This window comes from Fukomys damarensis, unplaced genomic scaffold (genome assembly GCF_012274545.1).
Source record: "Fukomys damarensis isolate Sample0158 unplaced genomic scaffold, DMR_v1.0_HiC HiC_scaffold_24, whole genome shotgun sequence".
Classification (NCBI taxonomy): domain Eukaryota; kingdom Metazoa; phylum Chordata; class Mammalia; order Rodentia; family Bathyergidae; genus Fukomys; species Fukomys damarensis.
The window spans coordinates 15642159-15665492 of record NW_022900936.1 but is presented as its reverse complement, the minus strand read 5'-3'; the positions used below and the strand labels follow the sequence as shown (position 1 = coordinate 15665492).

At 35.5% G+C, this 23334-nt stretch overlaps 1 long non-coding RNA gene across 1 annotated transcript; it reads left to right on the top strand.

The window, feature by feature from the left end:
• Positions 1-817: 817 nt before the first annotated feature.
• On the top strand, positions 818-7402 carry LOC104851406. Its single transcript, XR_777206.1, has 3 exons — positions 818-895; positions 6816-6896; positions 7308-7402. It is a non-coding gene; the product is annotated as an uncharacterized LOC104851406 (long non-coding RNA).
• Positions 7403-23334: the final 15932 nt, after the last annotated feature.

Sequence of the window (23334 nt, the reverse complement as noted above, 5' to 3'; positions counted from 1 at the left end):
CCAGCGCTCTGAACTCTGTCTTCATCTTCAATTGGGGCATTACTCTTTCAATACAAAGTTCATGACCACACAAGTTTCTCAAAGTTCTACCTTCAATGGTAGTATTCAAGAAGACCCTTAAGCGAGAATGTGGCATTCATTTTTTTCATTGTCATCAATTCATGTTTCATCTCAAAGCGACATATTTACGTGACCCATCAAAGAGCCAGTACAAGACTTTATACCTTCTCTGTCATCTGGTTGTAGAGCACCCATTTCATGGTCACAGATTTAAGCTAAAGAATAAGTATCAGGGGAAGATACATGAGATAAAGAGTCTTGTCCAACTCTTAGTACAACCTTTTCATGGCCCCTGGAATTGGTTAGATCCAGTTCTAAATGTGCTATTTCCATTGTATGATATATGCTGGTGTGCTTGCCCTAACTTCTGTTTGGCTGTCCTGACAGTGTCCATCCCTGGATGGACATTGCTTCTCATCACTCAATAATCCATATCCCAGCTTTAGTCTCTAGTGGGGCTAACTGCTACTTTCCATTTTTTTTTCTAAAGATAATATGGTATTGTTCTTCCTATTAGGTCTGTTCTGTGCTCTTCTTGTGGCTTTCTAGAAATTTGATATAAAGTCCTTTTCTATTAAAAATACCCCTGTGCCATGGGATCTTCAAGTCATTTGATTTAAAAGGCAGAGCTACAAGTAGCAGAGCCTAAAGATTCTGCCCGACAACCTAGCTTGATGCCACATTCAGGCCTCTGCGTCACTCATTGCATAGGATAAAGCAATACTTCTGAGTGTGGTGTTTGCTGTCTACAAAATAAAGAAAGGCAGGCTGAGTTCATCAGTTTCCCTGCTGTCACCACTACCACCTGTGAGGCATCGTGGTACAAATGGAAGAGGTAAAGCATTGTGTTTGCAGTATCTCTTCATAAGAAATACATGAAGTAAATGGTAAAGAGTGCAGAATTGCTTAGCAATTGTTAATAGCTACAGAGGCTCTAAAGGAAGAAGATAGAGGCTGTCAACAAGCTTGCAGAGTAGAAATCAAGAGCTAATCTTTCAGGCATTTAAAGTCACTTACATTTCTTTTATCTTATGAGAGGAACGTGTAGTAGAGATGTAAAACCAAAAGGTTTCTGGCAAATTCTTCTGTATTGAATTCTGGGCTGTATTAGTCAGCTTTGCATTGCAGTGACTGAGTACTTGACATACGGTTTAAAGGAAGGAGTTGGAGGTTCATGGCTCGGGAGATTGCGATCTACAGCCTTCTGGGTCCAAGTCAGAAGCAGCACGGTGGTAGTGAGTGGTGAATGAAATATGCTCAACTCGTGGCAGCCAGGAGCTCACAGCAGTTCTCCTACCTCAGACTTCTAAGTGCTGCGGTTGCAGGCAAGTGGAAACACACCCAGCTAGGAAATAAGTCTCAACGGCCCTGGACTTCTGACAGTGGAGTATGAGGCTGGAGGAAAGTGACTGTTCGTACACCCACTGTCTTAGTATATTCCTGCTGCTGTAAAAATACATAGACCAAGTGGTTTATTAAGGATAGAATTTATCTCTCAGACTTCAGAAGGATAAGACGCCTAAGATCGAATCACCAATAGATTCAGGGTCTGGTGAAGGCTCTTTACTTCATAAAGGAAGACTTCTTGCAAAATCTTTACCTGGTGAGACGAGAAAACAGGCTCTCTTGAGCCTCTTATAATGGCACTGGATTAATTTATTTTCTTTTACCCCAATAAAATGTTTGAGGCTGGTATTTTATAAAGGAAAGAGGATGATTTAGCTTACATTCACTCTAATTCTGATGAGAGTCTCCTGGCATTTGGCATCACAATGGCAGGAGAATATGCTTAGGAGATGACATGATAATTAGGAGATGTGAAGTGACTCAGGGTCCAGGTTTCCATTCTTTATGACAACTCACACTTGAGAGAATAAACTGGACTCTCATCAGGATGATGGTGACCTTCAAACAACTCGGAGTTTGTGGCAGTGACTCTCTATCCCAGAGTAAAAAGTCCATGTATAACTTTGACTCCCCTAAAACTTAACAACTTAGGCTGCTGTTGTCCAGAATCTTTACTAACATTTCACAAACTGTCAAATAAAGCATATTTTGTATTGTATGTATAATATACATGGTGAAAAACATTTAAGACACACAAACAATAACTTTTTCTTATCCTATACAATTTACTTGAGAAGATAGATTTTTATGTCTGTGACAAAATACCTAAGAAATCAACTTGTAGGAGTCAAGTTTTATACTGGCTCACAGGGTCAGAGGTTTTAGTCTGTGCTCATCTGGGTCCCTTGCTTTTGCTAAGGTAGAAGGGCAAGGAGAACAGCTGCTCACCTCATGGTAACTGGGAAGCAGAAACAGTGAAAACGAGCCAGGTGAAAGCGCCAGGGTCAAGATAAAGTTCCCAAGGTTGTGCCCCTGCAACGCCCTCCCTTCGGCTACACCTTCCCTCCTAGTGGCCCACGTAGCAATGAACCGACCAATGGCTTAATCCATTGATGAGGTCAGTGCTCTCATGAGCCAATCACTTCCAAAGCCATTTTGTGGTTTGAGGGGCTACTTTAGATCCAAACCATAAGGCAGCTGAAATGAACTTCTTGTGTGAAGATGATTAACATCACACAGTGTTTTAATTGTATACTCGCAAGCCTCGAGTGTATCTCAATAGCAACAGGAGAAAGTTTTACAGTTATTACAATAGTACAGTGTATACGATAATTAATTTTTTGGATTTGTGATTTAAAACTGTATCTTTAAGTTTACATTTTACTTAAAGGGTTCCTTATATTTTGTCTGTTTCATGTATATGAGCTTTGATAAATTTAAACTTTCTGTAACACGTTTGTATATATTTTGTAATAACAGACTATCTGTATATATTTTATACATTCGTGGCATACCTCACTTTTTTTTCTGCTGTAAAATCTTTCTAAGTTACATAGTCTATCTCGGCAATTTTTAAATGTTATCACAAATCTTAACAAAAACAACAAAATATGTATAAACTGACCCAGCATTTCAAACCAGTCTTGTTCAAAGTTCAAGCATCCATTAATCTGCCTCTGAGGCAGGGACTCCGACGCTCTTATCACCTTATCACTCTTAAGAGGGGAAGAGTAGGTTCCCCTCTTAAATGCAGCCCGTCTCTAGACACTGCCTCATTGAGCTTCTAGAAGAGTAACATTTGGGAACATACTCAGAGCGTATCGAAACCATGGCGGGCATTTATTCTATGACTTTTTCTCTCATGACCTAAACTCCTCCCAAAACTCTCATCTCTCTCCCTCTCTCTCTCTCTTTGTATATATTTTTTCTTTTATATTAAGTGTATTGGCACATTTTAGGCGTACAATACAGTTACATTCATTATTGGGATCTTCTATCTTTACATGATAGATCTTGGCTCTTATTTTTTCTCCATTCCCCTTCCCTCCCTTCACCCCCTTCACCCTTTCCTATTTACAGATTTTGTTTCCATTTTTTCTTTTCTCATATTTTTTTCTTTTACCTTCTTTCCTTTCTTCATCTCAATACCTTTGAGTGTTAGCTTTCAACATAAGATTGGGGAGATACAAACATTTAGATCACAGAAGCTACAAGCAAGAAAACCAACCAACCAACCAAGAAACCTAACAGCTTAACTACATCTACAGAAACTTACCCAGTTTGCACTGCACACACAAGCATGTGGCTACTTTTGCCTATTTTTCTGCACATTCCCAAGCGCATCTTCCTAAAAGTTTATAAATTCTTTGAGGTATAGGGCACAGTTGTGGGTCACCTGTCGCTTTCCATAGATATGTACTGAGTAAAGGATGTAGCAGTGATCCACAAGGAAGGGAGAATTCCCTGGAAGCTATCACAGCCACACTGTTGACTGTAATTCCTATTTGTTATGCCTGAATAGATGTTTGGCATTATGAGATAGTTACAAGAGTGTAACATTAAAGTGATTCTTAAAAGAGATGATTGTACCTGATTCTATGTATAGTTTTGATTGGGAACCACAAAGTGCTCATTCACATTTTAAGTTTCAACTTTCATTTTAGAAATGTCAGATGTTCATATACAATACTGACTAAATTATACGCAAGCATAAGATCAATGTTTAAAGAATAGTGTTAGACTCTAGAGATAATCGACAGCTTGGAGAAGTCCACTTGGACATTTAGCTTTCCTCATTCAGCAAACACTGAACAACGCACTTCCCTTATACATATGTGGCCAAAGCCGCATGTGGAGTGATGGGTATTACTTGTGTGAGCAGGAACTGCTATGGTGGGCTGAGTTTCAGGCTTGAGTGTCGGTGCAGACAGAGCCATACCAAAGGGTGCTAGATCCACCCAGTTTCCCCCCGTGGGAGACTGGAGGAGAGTGGGGACTGGAAGGGTGGTCCAGGTTTCTTCACTTGGTTTCACTACTGAGCCTGCTTCCTACATAAACTATTCACCTTCAGAAACTTTTCATTCATGGAAATAGCAATTGCTACCTCCCAGGAACCCCCGAGAAAATGAAATAGAGCTGCAACATGTGGAATAAAGCACATTTAGTGGTGGCTGAAAGCAGAGCTCTTTCAGGAAAGTTATTTATTTCCTTGCTCCCAGAATTTCTCATCTTGTCAAACAGGCATTTTAGAGATCCTATCTATCCAGTTCTGTTGCCTCTCTCTATATAGCTACACATAAATATGTGTGTATAACCATGTACAGATAAACCATATATTCATATATACACATAAAACTGTACATGCATTTTTATTAATGAATATATCTTCTGCAAACCTAAACCACCAGGCAGAAGGAAGTCCATGATGATGTTTTTCTTGTTTGTTTTGTTTCTCAACCTACCCAAATCTCAATTGGAAGTAGAGGGGAAAGCAGATTCCCCTTTTAGGTGGTACAAGAGACTAAAAAAGACACTCCATTGTAAAAGCTTTAACTTATTTACTGCCAAATGGCCAGAAGATAAAATTTTCTTCTCAAACATGTTAGAGATTTTGTGTGCTCAGAATTCTTTCTCGGTCATCTCCTTACTGGCCCGTGCACGTCTCACTACCTGCCTTGCCTCTAATTCTACCCTTTCGAGCAGGTTCTTAAGGTAAATCTCCAAAGAAAAACCCTATAGCTTCTACTTTTCTTTAAATGCTTCAAACCTAGCTAAATAATTCAACAAAAGATGGTTTATTTTTAGCAAAAGAATGCAATTACACTATCAAACTGAAAGTCTTCAATTTTACTGCAAAACTTGTTATGCTATCAAACTCATTTACATCTCATGACCATATAACTAAGTTAAAATACATTTATTTCTCTCCTTTCTCTCAGTCTTTTTATACCTGACTCAAGAATTACTTTCTTCAGAAGATACAGTCATTTTTATAGCATTAAAATAAACATTTCTTCAGTTTTGTGCAAGCCTTCTTTCAAATACAAAACATTAGCTAAGGGTTCCTATTTTGGATTATTCAAGGGCATTTTTGAACCTTTGACTGACTTTTCCATCATTCCATTATTGAAATTCTTGAAATAAAACTGTACTGTATGTAGCCTTCACTTATCTGTAGTTTAGCTTCCAAGTTTTCAGTTACTCACTGTTAACCGTGTATGATAATTTGGATATTATTTGTTCTTCAAGTATTTATGTGTTAGAAGTTTGGTCCCTGGGTAGCAGTGTAGGAAGGTGTTGTCACCTATTTAATAGGTGAGGATCTCATAAACTATTCTTAGGTCAATGGGTTTGTGCCTTTGGAAGGCACTTTGGTCTCTCTACCCCTCTCTCTATGTGTGTCCCCCTTATTCTCCTTTCTCCACTCTCTCTCTCTCTCTCTCTCTCTCTCTCTCTCTCTCTCGCTCACTTTGTCTTCAGAAAGGGATCTCTTTTTATCATTCCTGTCATGGTGCCATCCACCACTAGGCCCTCATCAGAGTCCAAACATGTGTGGAGGTCTGATTTTGAAATTTCAGCTTCCAAAACTGTAAGCTATGTGAACCTTATTTCCTTTTAAAACTATCCAGTCTCTGGAAAAGGGATTTAGTTCAATGGTTCTGTCACCTCCCCTAGCAAAGGCAAGGTCCTGAGTTAAATCTCCAGTAAAAAACAACTACAACAACCACAAAAACTTTGTTAAAGTTATCCATCCTCAAGTATTTCATTATAGTAATCAGAAATAGACATACATTATTATCTGAAAATAGAAAATGAAAAATTCTAGAAACAATTCAAAAATTTTACATTGTGCACTGTTCCAAATAGCATGACAGAATCTCATGTTATCATGCCTCATCGCAAGCAGAATGTAAATTGTTCCTTTGTTCAAAGAAACCACACTATATGCTACTTACCTGTTAGTCACAAAATAGTTATTTTAGTTGTCAAGACAACTATTGTAGCTTCACAGTGCTTGTGTTCAAATGATCTTTAGTTTACTTAGTAGTGACCCCAGAGCATTCCCTGTATACTACTCTTGTAATTATGCAGAAAATTTTATGACGCTAGGTTTTGTAATTATTCTATTTTCATATCAGTTGTTATTTCCAACTTAGTTTTGGGAGCCCACTATGAGTGAGATAAAAGAGGACTACAGGAAATAAAATGTGGGGTTCAACCTCATTGAGCATGAGTAAAACCAGCCACTGATGTAGACAATGTGAAAACGAATTTTACAACCAATTAAAATAAAATATCGCTGTATCAAATTTAATGCAAATTTGATAGGTTTCCTTTTTTCGCATAAATCTTTGAAGTAGTATAACATAAATTTTAACTAGGTCATTTGATCCTCCCCATTTTTCTAGTACTTTTCGGTCATGAGCTAAAATCAGACATCATAGTTCTAGGAGCGAAGATGTCAAGTAACATGGCAATAGCACCTTATTGTAAGTATGATTTTTCTACTTAATTTAAAAGAAACAAAAACTATTTGAAAGTCAGTTTTCAATAAAGTTTGGTTTAAAATAAATAAATAAGTACTGAAATTCCATACAGTAATTCCATCCTTCCAATGTACAAATTCAGACATCACTCGTAAGAGAGATAAAACACATGGCTACTTATTTTTATTACATTTTATGAAATTGTAGCCATGGATCTCATACTTCTGTCTCTTCTAAAATTCGTATTGAAAGTCAGTCCCCAAACTAATATTACTAAGAGGAATAGACTTTAGGGAAATTTAAGGTATGAAGGCTTTATTCTCCTGGATGTGATTAGTGCCTTGCAAAAGGTCTAGAGAGAACTGTGCAGGCCCTACACATCCTCCTACTGTTGCATCTCTTTTGCCATACAAGGACACAGCATTTCTTCCCTTCTTCCCTCCCATCATGTGAGGATATCATGTACAGGACATCATCTTGGAAGCAGAGATGGGGCAGTCACCAAACCAAAACCCGCCAGCACCTTGACTTTGTACTTAGAAGTAAGTTTCTACTCTCTCAGATCACTCATCTGAAAGTATTTTGTTATGGCAGCAGGAAAAGACTATTGCTATTGTTATAAGAAGTTATATTCTCTCATCATGTAATAACTCAAAAGGGTTGAGGGATTTCTGTAATTAATCACTTCTTAGTGACAAAAATTTCTTATTAACAAAACTCATTTGAAGCTACATTTTTTTTCAAATCGGATAAACTTACACCATTCCATGTATGAATAACATGGTCTACATTCTGAAGCTTTGCATGCCTATCATGAAGATAAGTAGAAAAGGTAATTTACTTGTAAATGGGAAATGGAGAAAAGAACTGACTTCCAGAAATTTGACAGTTCAAGAAAATCTGAAACTGGCCAGTTTCAAAGAATCCCATCTATCTTTTTCCTGTTATGCAAAGTCACACAGGGAAAAATATATTCAACAGCACAGAGTAAGATACTCAAAAGTAGGATGAGGGGGCTGGTGATTTAGCTCAGCGGTTCTGTGGCCTGCCTTGCAAGCTCAAGGACCTGAGTTCAATCCCTGGTACCTAAAAAAAAAAAAAAAGTAGGATGAGAATGTGGAAAATATAAAATAATGGACAGGAAGAGGTACAGTCTCCTTCATGATCAGTCACTCAAGGATGCTATTGCCAGAAGCCATACAGGAAGTCAGGCCTTTCTACAATGTGCTTCATTGGGTACTTTGCCTCCTGGATCCATGAATGAACATTAAGTCATGCAGAATGTAGCCTCATGCCATTTTATAAAGATGACAACAGCCAGGCATGGTGGTGCACGCCTGTGATCCCAGGACTTGGGAGGCTGAGGCAGGAGGATCACTGTGAATTCAAGACCAGCCTGGGCTCCATAGTGAGTTTCAGGTCAGTTTCCACTATATAGTGAGACCCTGTCTCAAAAAACAAAAACAAATAAAGATGACAACAATAACAATCTTGTATATTATGAGATATAAGAAATGGTGTCAGTGTCTGCCAGAGGAAGTTCTGAAGACCACACAGCAAGACAGGAAACATCAACTCTGTGAAATCTTGCAATTCAAATGCATCATTTCTATAAATTGCCATGAGTATGTATTGTCCTCTTACTTAGTATTATTTACTCTACTTTTACTTAAAGTTGTTATTTATTTAAAAATGTAAAAAAAGAAAAGAAAGTTGGTTTCCAAAATGAAATAAATTTGGGAGGGCTAGTAGTTGTTCATCAGCTGATTGCATTTAGTATTGAAGGGCAACCCAATTTGCTTAGGATTCTCTAACATGGGATTTTAGTCCTACTTGGAAATTGGTTTTATAAAACAAATGCTTAATTGTTCCTGCCTGTCACATAACTTTGTTGTTGTATTTCGGTGGTATCTGGCTTGGGTGGCCGTCCATGCAGGGAGAGTGATTCCTCTATTTCCTACTCTTCTCCTGAAGTTGTTTCCATATCACCTGACCGCCCTGAAGCACATGACCCTCTTGACCTACGTAGTTCCTCTTAAGGGTTGCACAGTGACAGTCTTGTATCCCGAATATACTTATGAGATGCACAGAAAGATTGTACGATTATGTCATACTGGCAGAGGGACTTTATGGGTTTTTGTTTGGAAGATTTCTTTAAAGAGAGTGGCATTTTACAGATACTGAGGGAAATTAACTTTTTACTACTCTGATACTTTTAGATTCACTACACGGTTGCAACGCCTTTACTTTAAGGTGGCACACGTCTGTAATCCCAGCACTCAGGAGGCTGAGGCAGAAGGATCACTGTGAGTTCAAGACCAGCCTGGGCTACATAGTGAGTTCCAGGTCAGTCTCAAGTACATAGTGAGACCCTGTCTGAAACAAAAAAATTAGCAGATAACTCTTAATTGTTTGAAGAGTGATACATTTAAGCACATTCCATTTTGGGGGGGTACCTGGGATTGTACTTGAGCCCTTGTGCTTACAAGGGAGGCAGTGGAACCACTGACCCAAATCCCAGGCCTTAAGCACGTTCCAGTTTTTTAGAGATTTTTCCCAATCTGGCTCAAATAGATTAACTCTCTTTCCACACATTTTACTCTAAACAGCTGTGATACATTTATGTGTATTGTTTATATGGGTCTGATATGTATTTCACATGTTATTACTCATATAGGTATTTATACATATTTATTATTATTTTAAACATATTATTAATGTAAGTATTTCTAATATATATATACACACACATGCACGCACACGCACACACACACATACACACACACAATGAGGTAGAAAATCTTATTATAAGTTCCATCAGAGTTTCTCTCACATACTCACAGCAAATTGAAAAATAACCACAAAATTCCAAAGTGATTCAGAGTAGAAGATGAGATCTTCGGGGACCTGAAAATGGGTAAAAATGTTCTATGTGAGATATAAAAATAATAGACCTGTTAATCTAGGAGAAGAAAGAGGAGAGGAGAGGTAGTCAGATGACAAAAGGCTAAATAAAATATAAGGTGATTCCGCTTATTATGTCCAGAATATTGAGTGATGTTGCCAAAGTAAGAAATGCATGTTGTGAATAAAAGTCAGTGTTAAAATGTGTTGTATGCATGTAGGTGCATTTATAAATCATTAATAAAGCTGGGTGCCTGCCCTTAACGTATGAAACACGAGCCTACACAGATAGGAAAACGTAGTCTGGAGAAAGCCTAAGTCCCGAGGTTCTCGCAGCTACCAGAACCTCTGAGAAGGGTCCCCTACAATGTCATGCAGAACCTGGGTTCCAGGCAGTTTAGGCAGATGTCCAAGATCAAAAGATTCAAGATAACCTATCTGTCCCAAGGGAGTTTAAAAGCTGAGGATCAAGTCCCAGTAAAGAAAACAGGATTGAGAGTTAACTGCTGCTTCTGGCTTCTCCCCAGTTGAGAAGAAACACTTAAGCTATAAAATTAGAACAGTGTTTGAGGTGTATTAAACAAAAAATCATGACGCTACTCTAGGACTATAAAGATATTGTCTTGTTCTTCTTTTTTAAAAATTTAATTTATTGGTACATTCTAGGTAGACAGTATAGTTACATTCATTACTGGGATCTTGCACCTTTATATATCAGGTCTTGGTTCTCATTTTTTCCCCTTGTCCCCACCATCCCTTCAACCTCCCCTCCCCTCCACCCTTCAAACAATTTAATTCCATTTTTACATTTTCTCATATTTTTTTCCTTTTCCCTTATTCCCCCTTCCCTATCCTTCTCACTGTCCCTACACCTTTGGTCCTTTTCTTCCTATTTGCTAAGTGTCCTATTAGGATCTTGAGTACTAATTTAGTTTTTAGATGCTATTTGGTATTTGCATATGTGTGCCTTATTTATTTCACTTAGACGTATATCCTCAAAATATACCCATTTAACTATGAATAAATCTACTTTTTCATTCTCTATGGCTGAGTAGTATCCCATTTTGTAGAAAAACCACATGTTCTTTATCCAGTTTCCAATTGATGGGAGGATGAGCTGTTTCCAAGTTTTAGCTATTACAAACTGTGCCACTATAAACATAGGTGTACATATATCTCTGTAGTATGATTCTTTCACTTCTTTTGGAAAGATACCCAACAGAGGGATGCCTGGGTCAAATGGAACCTCTAATCTTAGTTCTTTGAGATATCTCCATATTGACTTCCATAGTGGTTGCACCAGTCTGCACTCCCACCAACAATGGAGAAGGGCTCCTTTCTCCCCACAACCCCGCCAACATTTGTTATTGTGTGATTTCTTGATAGCAGCCATTCTTTGTGGGGTGAGGTGAAATCTCAGTGTTGTTTTCACCTGCATCTCTCAAATGATCACTGATGTGGAGCATTTTTTCATATGTTTACTTGCTGCTTTTATTTCTTTGTCTGAGAAATGTCTGTTCATTTCAGATGCCCATTTTTGAATTAGGTCTTTATACTTGGGGGGGCTGGTTGTTTTGAGTTCTTTATATATTTTAGATAATAGTCCTTTGTCTGAGGAGTAGCTGGTAAAAAATTTTTCCCACATTGTAGGTTGTCTTTTAGTTCTGTTGATGGTTTCTTTTGCAGTGCAGAAGCTTTTTAATAAGATGAGATCCCAGTTGTTGATTCTTTCTGCTAGTTCCTGTGCTATTGAGGATTTGTTCATAAAGTCTTTTCCTATGTCAATGTCTTCCAGAGTTCTGACTAACTTATCTTCTGGCAAGTTTAGTGTTTTTGTTTTTATGTTTAGATCTTTAACTCACTTGGATTTTAATTTAGTGCATGGTGACAGATAAGGGTCTAATCTTAATCTTTTGCAGGTTGAGATCCAGTTTTTCCAACACCATTTATTAAAGAGGCTATCTTTCCTCCACTGAGGATGGTTAGCTCCTTTGTCAAAGATGAGGTAGCTGAGTGTATCTGGATTTGTTTTTGTGTCTTCCAATCTTTTCCACTGATCCTCAGGTCTGCTTCTTTGCCAGTACCATGCTGTTTTTATCACAGTGGCTTTGTAGTATAGTTTCAAATTGGGAATTGTTATACCCGCTGCCATGTGTCTGTTGCCTAGGATGGCTTTTGCTATTCTAGATCTCTTATGATTCCAAATGAATTTTTGAATTCTTTTTTCTAGTTCTGTAAAATAAAGTGTTGGGATTTCAATTGGCATTGCATTGAATCTGTTTAGCAGTTGTGGTAGTATGCCCATTTTCAATATGTTGATTCTTCCTACCCAGGAGCAGGGGACATCTTTCCATTTTCTTAAATCCTCCTCAATCTCTTTTCAGAGTGCTGTAGTTCTCAGTGCAATGGTCTTTTGCTTCTTTTGTTAGGTTGATTCCCAGATACTTCATTTTTTTGGGTACTATTGTGAAAGGAATTGATTCCCGAATTTCTTTCTCAGTGAGTCTGTTATTTCTGTGCAAGAAGGCTATTGATTTTTGGGTGTTGACCTTGTATCCAGCTACTATACTAAAAGTGTCAATTAAGTCTAGAAGTCTTTTGGTGGAGTTTTTTGGGTCTTCAATGTAGAGTATCATATCATCAGCAAATAATGACAGTTTCACTTCTTCCTTTCCTATCTTTATTGCTTTAATTTCTTTCTCTTGTCTAATTGCTATGGCTAATGTTTCCAGAACTATATAGAAGAGGAGTGGTGATAGTGGGCATTCTTTTCTTGTTCCTGATTTTAAAGTGAAGTTTTTCAGTTTTTGGCCATTTAATATGATGTTGGCTGTTTGTTTTTCATAGATAGCCTTATTTAAATTGAGACATAGACCATCTATTCCAATTTTTTGCAGAGTTTTTATCATGAATGGGTGTTGAATTTTGTCAAATGCTTTTGCTGCATCTATCGAGAGGATCATATGGTTCTTGTCCTTGACTTTGTTAATATAGTGTATTACATTAATTGATTTATGTATGTTGAACCATTCTTGCATCCCTGGAATAAATTCGACTTGGTCAGGATGAATGATCTTCTTGATGATCCTTTTTATTCTGTTTGCTAGTATCTTATTGAGGATTTTTGCATCTATATTCATTAAGGAGATTGGCCTGTAGTTCTCTTTTTTTGTTACATCTTTCCCAGGTTTGGGAATCAAAGTGATATTTGCTTCCAGGAATAAATTTGCAAATATTGCTTCTCTTTCAATTTCTTTGAAAAGTCTGAAGAGTAATGGCAATAGATCTTCTCTAAATGTCTTTTAAAATTCAGCAGTGAATCCATCAGGACCTGGGCTTTTCTTGGTTGGTAACTTTTTAATTACATTTTCAATTTCTGTGAGTTCTGACTGTCCTGAAGGTTCACTGTCTGATTTTTTCATCCTCCTTTGCCCTACTCTTTGTCATTGGTGGACTGGAAGTCTGTCTTTGTGGCTTGCTTCAGTGTTTTCTCATCTTTATTTTTGCTGTTGGGTTGACCTTGATTCAACCTCTGGGTCATTAAATCTTCCTGATATCGTTTTGTCCAAGCCTTTGATTCTCTAATGACGTATAGACATTCTCATTTTTATAACTGCACAAACAACTCATCAAATCAATTCCTATCCTTTATCCCTATCAATACAGTCAGAAATATAATAGGATCAATCACCACGCTTTATAGCCCACCATGCCTCTTCAGTGTGCCTCCTAGGACTGCCTCAGTCAGGGGATCTAATAGCGGGGGTGAGAGGGATTGTGCTCAGCGGCGCCCGGGCGGGTACCCTCCTGCCACTGCGTCTGAGCCAATCAGTGGTGCCTGCTGGAAACAGCATGGCTCCAGAGGAGGCCGTGTAGGAGAGAGGGCTCCGAGTCCAATCCGGGGGTGATGACGTAAAACTCACCCCGCTGGCGCTGCATTGTCGCCATTCACTCAGCGCCCCCTGGAAACGGCTCAGCTCCAGAGGAGGCCTTGCAGGAGAGAGTTCATTCTTCTTCTAATTGCTAGATAATTTATTCTTTCATGTGTACATGTTTATTCTATTTGAATTTTATTTTTAGATATGAGCTGAAGAAGGGACCCAACTCTATTATCCAGCTGACTTTACCAGTACAATTAAAGATGCATTCATTGTTTCTTCAATAACTTGTGATGCCAGTGATAATCTGTTTTTCGTGTTTCTAGATGAAATCTCAATCTCCCTTAGCCTTTCTTGTGAAATCATGATTTATAGCTTTTAAAAATGTTTTTTGTTTGAAATTTGAGCAGAAGGAAAATCTCAGGTGATGGGAGTGGTGCTGCATTGTGATTAATTACTATCTTTGAATGCCATATAAATCCCTTAGATATTAAAAAGAAATTCAAATCCATAATCTTAACACAACGCACCCACACTAAATGTATCTATGAAAGTATTGATTCTGCACTGGGATGCACAGTTATCTAGTTTCTGTGATCTGACAGAATTAACTCTTTGACATTCCCCATTGAAATCTTTCTCCAGCTTCTGTGACAAAACAGCCTCACACCAATAACTACAGCTGTGACTCACACCAGCCCTAACTGAGCTTCCAGGTCTCCTCCTGGGGAATCATGCTGCGTCCTTGATCCATCTTGTTCTGTGCCTTCCATCTTCTTGGGCTAAGAAGCTATAGGATCTTCGAGCTGTCCACCCTGCAGAAGTCCATTGTGGACTCCTCTACACTTGATCCTACAAGCCTACCTAATTATGCACTCATTTTCCATTGATTCCATTCCCCTCAACAACCCTGATTAAAACAATTATTTGAATCAAACTCTGTGCTGAACAATAATTATTATAAGATATCAGCTAAAACTTGGAGATCAGAGTAAATAAAACAAGACAATATGAAATACAGAAACAAGATGGACACAGTCACTAGAGTTTCTAAATAGAAAGATACCATTAGCATCTAACAACATACAAATATTGACTTGAATTTTGCCACCTGCAACAGGAACTATTCAGCTATCATATTCTAAAGAGAGTGTCAGTACTCTCAAGCATGCTAGAACTGACAGTGTGGGAAGTTTTCTTTTTTAAATCATGGACATAGATCTCTGGTACAGAACTTTCTTTTTTCCTTTTGGCTGTCTTGTCTGTAGAAAGCAAAATCAAACTGTTGCCTTAAAAAAAAAAGAGTTCTTTGGAGGTAAAAATAAATGTTATAAGGTCAAACACTAAACTTCGTAGCTGTTAAATCTTATTGAACCCTTATTTTGTTTGTATATAATTTTACTTCAGTAAAAACTTCTATAAGTTTAGTCAAGTATGTTCATCTCTCTGCAGTAATAATTAGACATGAAAAGTTTGAAAAATTATGTCAACAAGAAAAAAAGGACAAATGTTAGGAAGATTTACATGTAGGGCCTAAAAAGAGACTGGGAACTCAAAAATACATAACACACAAAAAAGCAAAGTAAAACTGTGCATTTTACAATAGCAAATATTTTTAAATTCTTCCCTCTTCATAATGGTTAGTAATACTAATCCAGATTTTAAAAGAAAGATAAATTGATACTATGTAACTCTAGCTAAAAAGACAGGTAAATGCTTATGCTTTAGAATGTTTTCTAAAACGTTTAGATTTAGAAGAAGTTTGTGCATATTGCATAAATATAGTACATAACATATATAACATAATTATACATATTTCATGCATAATATATTATGCTATATGCATATGTATATATATGTAATGTTTCAAGCCAAAAGCAAGTTATTTTTTTTAAACAAGTTGAATGTGTGTTGGGTGATTTTTGGGAGATTCTTCCTTCTAGTGTGAGGAAAAAAAAGACCATGTATCATAAGTAGCATTATATTAATAATGTCTTAAATGCTAAGAATAATTTGCTTTAAAATATTGAGCTTCATATTAAATTTATATCATATTTTTGTTCATAAATAGATACTTTAAGCAAACCTGAGACACAACTTTAAAAAAATAACTTGCTTTCGGCTTGAAACATTACCTGTGTTTTTCAAATCAAGTTTTTGTGCTCATCGCCTCTTATACATGGTTTGTTCTTTGCCATAATATATCATCACTGTGTCATTTACACACGATGGAGTACAGCCATACCCTAAAGAAAGGTAAAGTTGAGTCGTTTATAAGAAAATGGATGAGACTTGAGACTATAATGTCAAATTAAATCAGATATACAAGCTTAAATATCACATGCTTTCTTTTATCTAAGAAACCCACTCCCAAAATAAAGAGCAAAATAATAGAGAGATAATAGAAAGCATGGAGGCAGATCTTTCACAAAAGGGAATGAGATCAAGAGGTGAAGAAGAGTGGAGGGAGGGGATGGGATGAAAAAAGAATTCAGATGTATTATGTGCAAGCGCCAACGCCTCAAAAGGACTGTAATCATTATGTACTGCAAACATGTAGTAATAAACACATAAAAGCTACAAGAAAACTATCCAAACAGAAATGAAAGTAAATTACTCTTGAAAAAAGTAAATTTATGCAGAATATGGCCCAGGGAATGACACATTTAGATACTGGATATGCTGCCTAGGAGTTTGAATGAAAGTGTATAGCAAAAGGTAAAAAAATTGAAGAGGGAAAAATTGATGGAGTTATTTTGGCATCTGGTCTTACCTCTCTCAGGTCTGACTGATTTGGACCTTCCCCTGATGGTTTGTGTTGGCTGCCCTCCCACCATTGTCTCTGACTTTCCTTTAGCTCGAGGGACAGAGGTCCTTTTGACAGATCACACTTTACTTGACATTTTGCCCCGCGGGCTTTCTCATGGGACCTACGATGCCATGTTCCTCTTAGCTTCAGCCTGACTATCTTGACATCATTATATTTTAAATTCACTGTTAATCAACCATAGAATGTAAAGAATCAGTGTTTATTTTGGTGTAGATAAAAATTTAAATATCAAGCAATTAGAAAGTTTAACCATCGCTGTAAAGATGCCTGAGTCAAAAATAATAATTTCTTCAGACTGAGAAAATACATTGTCCGTGTCTTTGAAGAATTTGCTGTAGCAACGTGGATACATGTTGGGCTTTTTCCTTCTTTCCTAAACAGGTATAATGCAAGGTTTTGTGGAAGTCATAAGGCATTTATATTTTGGAGATTTAAACATTTAATAAAAGATGCTTTATGAAAAAAATAAGTTATCAGTGTTTATATCCCCCACAGAGATTAGCAGTAATATCATGTTTAGATGACCCAAGCGGAAAGATAATGAAAGGACTGAAAAAAAAAAAGATGTTCTTTAGATTTATTACGGCTAACGCTGATACAAAAAACTTAAATAAACAGGAAGTTACTTAACTGTAAATATGATTGTACTTCCAACTCTTAGTTTTAGAGATATTTAGGTAGCAACATATAACCCTGTACTTTATAATTCCTAACTTTTCTTATGGAGACATAGAAAGCTCACTTTATTCCCCAAATTTCAGTATTTGACAGTTAATAAAATATTAACATTTCTACCCTTAACCTTGTGTTTAAAATTTTAACTAACTTAGAAGTTTCCATTGAAATTGCTTGATTTTTTTTTCTTTTTTTTCTTTTTGGGTTCACTGGATATGATTTTTGGCCTAGATTTGATGTTACTCATCTGTTGTTGGATCAACCTTTACCACGCGGCTGAGATTTTTTGTGCTGTTGTAATAATACCATGTTGCACCATGGCCCTTCTAACATGTAGAACTGAGTGGAAATTGAAACTTGAAAAACACCACGTTTGAGCAATGTTCCACTTCTGACTGGAATCGACAAGGGCAAAGCAGGGCAGGGCATTTCATGTGCCTGGATCTTTCAGTTACAAACTCTGAGTTAAGAAGCACTGCCTTTTGCTATAACCCATACTCAACATTAACAAATGTGATATAAGTTCTGAGTTGCTCTGGGTAAAATAGTTTGAGCTGTGAATGCTCAGGAAGCCAGATGATTTAGTGAAAGTATCATCCAAGTTTGAAACCACCACCATCAACAAAATGATCTATGAAAATAACCAAGCCAGAAAAATTGAGGTTGAAGCAGTTTTCTCATGGTTAACACCCATAAAATAGCTTTGTCATGATTTTATGCTGGCAAGCATTTCAAAATCATAATGACGTAAGGAGACAGACATAGCAAACTACACCAATCTCATTAGGACCTCTTTTTTTTTTCTTTTAACTAGTTTAGTTTTAGAAAATAGTATTAGAGAAATTATGAATCCTCAGTTTAAAATTCTTAGTATTTATGTGGCAACTACAGGATTTTAGTTAGAAGAATGACTTTACATATATATATATATATATACACACACACATATATATCTCATATATATACACACAGGTATATATATTTCATATATATACACACATTCCTGCTTTGCACTGAGCAAAACTGAAATATGTTTCGATGTTTCATATATATTATGTTGCTTAGTTCTCATGACAACTCTATGAGATAGGTGAGTTTATCATCTGCATTTCACAATTTTAAAAAAGCTTTGAAAAACTGAGTAACATGCCCAAGATTGCACAACCGGTGAGAGTGAAAATAGAACATTGCAGTCTGTCTAAGTCATTCCTTTGCCCATGTCTCCAGAGCTGCCCTGGTTTTTGGTGCCTGGGTTCAAGAGGGCAGACACAGGTGATTATTGCTGTTTGTAAGGGTGATTGTGCATGCATGCATGTGTGTGAGGGGTGCTATTTAATCTAGAAATGGAATGCTGTTAGCTTTGGAGCACGGAGATAGCAGAAGGCTCAAGGCAAAAATTTTGAATCCAACTTTGCAGGCAAGGCAAAGCAAGATGTAGGCAGTCTCTCCAAAGACATCCTGGCTCATTATAGGTTTGAGATTAGATCTCCGGCAGTAGAGAACAAATTAATATTGGGTAACCAAATAAATTAATATAGGGTATCCAAGCAGAAAAACAATCATTTGTTTTCAGCAGTTCTACAAATGATAAGTTTTCTTAAATAAACTATGTTTTGAATCCTGTAGGTATATATAATTTTTGTTTGAATTGGTTGAAGAAGATACACCTACTTTAAAAGTTTATTACCTGCCATTTTTATTTCAAAGTAATTCAAGAGAAAATAAAAATTTAAGTGTTATGGATTTAAACCTTTTCTATAGGATACTAAATAAAGTAAACAGAAAACATCAGGTTAATAGAGGCTTCAGCAGAGAGCAGTTGAGAAACATGGTGTTTTAAAGATGTAAAACTGTAATGTAGCTAAAAGTGCCATCAATTAGAAATACGAAAATAAAGAAAATAGAGTGTTATGTACAAAGTACAGAGCATAAGGTTTTATTGCCCTCATTTATGGTTCCCTTTAGACAACAAATTCTTTGTATTTATTACTTGAATAGTTGTCAATTTCAAGTTTGTCAAAGCAAAACTGAAATTATACTCAATATTAAATCATTTTCTCCAAATATTAAACATATTTTACTTCCTAAATTTATTGTTTTTTTGGTACCGGGGATTGAACTCAGGTCCTTGCGCTTGCAAGGCAGGCCACCGAACCGCTGAGCTAAATCCCCGGCCCCTTACTTCCTAAATTTAATGTGAAAGGACTTATATAGCTTGATGAAACAATATCTAGAAAACCAGAGAAATAATGTAAATAATGTAAAATTTTAGTGTTATTTTTTATATTCGTGACTGCAAATATTTATATGAGGGCTAGAATTAGAAAACTGATCCAATTGCCATGATTTGCACATGCCAAAATGAATTTATTTCTCATTTACTCCACATGCTTGTTCAAATTGTTAAACATTTAAAAAGAACATATTTATCATTATTATACCATAATAAACATTATGGTAAAATAATAAATAATAATAGTCAAGTAATATCTAAGTTCAAAATATTGGAAAATTTACTTAAAACCTTCACATTCACAAATATGCCCTTTGTTATTTATTTGATGATACTAGGGTTTTACTCAGGGTTTTCTGCATAATAAGCTTGTCCTTTACCACTAAACTATGCCCTCTTAATTCAGTATTTTGCTGACCAATTCCTGACATCTTTTTTGAATACATAAAGAGAAATACATACATACACACACACACACATATATATATATATATATATATCTTTCCATTGTTAAGTTTTTTTACTCAGCACTGTCAAAAATGTAAATTAACACTTTTCTCTAAAATGTCTTACAATTGTCTTTACAATATATTGCAATAAAATATTACAATTATATTGTATTTATAATATCAATTAATTTAATAATACTGTACAATTACCCACTAAATATCCACAATTTTGATAATATAAGCAAAGTTGCAATGAATATAATCTCTTTTTATTGTAATAGATTAATTAATTATCTTTTTAAAAAAATACCTCAGATGAAATTTCTGGGTCAAGCAATATATACATTTTAAATCTGAGTCCCAATGTATTTAATTTTTATGTATGTGCAAAAAGTTCAATTCTTGAAAAATGGCTTTTAAAAACCTCACTTAAGATTTTCAACCTAAAACACAATTAAATTTAAAAACAAGCACTTAGAAATAGTCTCTGAAAGTAATGACTAATCCTGTATTTATTCCAAGAAAGTAACTCTTGTCAACTTTCAATTTATGTATTCTCTTTGCTTTTCATTTTTTTCTAATCACTTGTTTTTATAATGATTCCAATAATAAAAGAATTGGATAATATCATGATTATATCTACATGATCATTTGGATGAAATCAAAATAATTATTTAAGAAATTTCAGGGCTTTTTAAGTCAAAGTCATATTCATAGGATACTTGACATTTTAGAAATTTGTTTAAATAGGAAAAGAATTTTGTGTTTTTTTCTGGGTGAATTTGATACAGATATATTTCATAATACTGTACTAAGTTCAAATTCTATTTGGTAGATTTCAGTGTTTTAAAGTTTCTCTTGACAGCTGCAGATGCTAACTTCTCAGCTGCTCTGACGAATTTGTGGGAGTTGAACATTGCCTGCCAAGTGGTCTGATAAATCACTGTGCAGCCTGGATTGAAGACTCATTTGTAAGAATTCTGAAAAACAACTGAAAAGACTGGATATTAACTATTAGTAATATTTCATTTATCCATTGCAGCTTTTCAATTATCTCTCCCTGCTCAGACATATAACTTGATTGCAGACTATAAAAAAAAAGAAAAGAACATTAGTGTTGGCTTCAGAGATTGTACAATAAATAAGACTGATCATTCAGGAAGTGTGTACCTCTACAGAGTTTTACCTTGCCTTGACTTAGTTTACTCATTCACAAAAGACAGATAAGAGGTGCTTTCCAACAACTTGAATTTGGTTACCACTTAATTGTTTGAATTTGAGGTTCAATATCTTACTGTAATTAGGTATTATCATAATAAATGCTGTCTCCCAACCTTTCACACTTTTTAAAGTGAACAACTGCATAATGTCTTTGGTTGATGAAGGTTGTATCTACCAATTCTTTCACATTAGAGTGTATTACTAGGAATTATAAAAAATACACATTTATTAAATTATCTAAAAATAATAACAATTGTGAATATACCTTAAGCTATATATTTTCTTGAAAAATAGCTATTATACTTTTTAAAAGACCAATAAAAAGTTGCATTTTATACATGTTTGAAAAAAATTTAATGAGTTTAATAGCAAAAGATTGGAATTTCCAATGGTTTTTGTACTTACGATAGTTTGTAAATGTGTTGCTTTTATAAAAGCATAGGAAGGAAGTCCAGGCTCGTATAGGTATATGATTGAAAACAGTAGCAGTATTTTAGCGTACTTTCTGATAATTTGATAGTTTTGCTTGATGTGATATAATGTACACTACTACCAAAAATAAATACTTTTGGATTCATAAATATTAATTGCAATATAGAATCTGAAACAATATTTTATCCTCCATTTCCTTAAAACCTATTGGCTATTCTGGCATTATCAATGAATCATTATCTATAAAATCATGAATTGGTCATGTAAACAATATTAATGTAATGAGTTGGTTAGATTTTCCAAGTGTTTTCCCCAAACACTTGATACATGTTGCTATATACTATTTAAAACAATAATCAATAATACTACTACTGATCACACTTGAGAAGTCTTCCTGAGTTTCAGCGTTGTCAATGAATGAATATATATGTAAAATGTAATATATAATATATGATAATTAAAATGGTGATCTTTACATTATATAGTTACTTTTTGAGAGTTATATGAATATAGAACATTCTTATCCCACAAAATACTATGATGTAAAATAATAAGACTTGGATTTAAATTACCTGCTAAGAGGCCAAACCCAACTTCTAGGCTCCATGTTCAAGAAACTTTCCAGTGGGTTAAATCATTTTTAACTTTTTATTGCAACTAAAAGACACAAAGATGAATCCTTATCGCAGAATGGTTAATGATTTTCTTTTTATCAAGTTGAGCTTTCTCTACAGTTTTATGCATTTATATTTGAGTGTGAAATTACATCTTCACTTATCACTTTCATCATCATACTGCATTTTGGGTAAGAGAGAAATGCACTTTCAAATGCCTTCATAAGTATAATTGAACCTTATTTTGAGTCCATTAGGCATGACGCCTGTCTGCTCAGGTTTTAGTAAGTCACTCATTCTTTATCTGTGAAATAATCTTTCTTCCTCCTTACTAAACAGTACTTAAGTTATTCTATTGCCTTGAGGTTTTAAAAACATCAACTGTTCCTTTATATTTATTCTGATACCAAGTCATTTCAAACTGTATAAAATTATGAATATATAGATTTAATTTTCCATAATATCATATTATACTATTTTTCATCCCATATAGTATAAATAAATCTGTCTCAATGGCCTGATATTTTGCACAATAAATTACAATTATAATGGCAATAGTAACAATAACAGCAACAGTAATAGTAGAAAAATCTATTTCTGAGTTTGTCTCTAGTCTTTTCTCTGTGACTTCTGTAGTTGCTAAGTGCTCATATTAGCATTGCCCAGGCAGCTTCAATTTAAGCAGATTTGTACACTGAAGATAGATCATTGTATTTTCTATCAGTTTTGGCCTTTGTTATTATAGCGTGTCTATCACAATGTCCTAAGACAGATCGAGATTTGAACGTGTCATTAATAGCTGAGGAAGTGAAGTACGAAAATGTGCTTCCCCAGTACTATATATGTTTATCCAATATTTGACTGATCGATAAGTTTGGGGCATTCTACAGCGCTCCTCACTGTGGCAACCAAAAAGAAGACAAGGATATGACTGCCTTCGTTCTCCCCTCTTCTTTGCCTTGTTCTAAATAAATTCTGAATCTATTTAATGAGTTCATTTTCATGTACATAAGGGAAGAACAGAGGAAGTCTAGACAGAGGTAAATTAGTCAGGCATGTGGGCTTGAAATGGGATACATTGACGGCAGAGAATGCTTTAAAGACAAAAACATCTTTCACCATTGTACCAATAGGCTCGCAAACATTCCACACTGCTTTTGGTTTAGTTTCCATTTCACTTTTTTTTTTTTTTTTTTTTTTTCCAT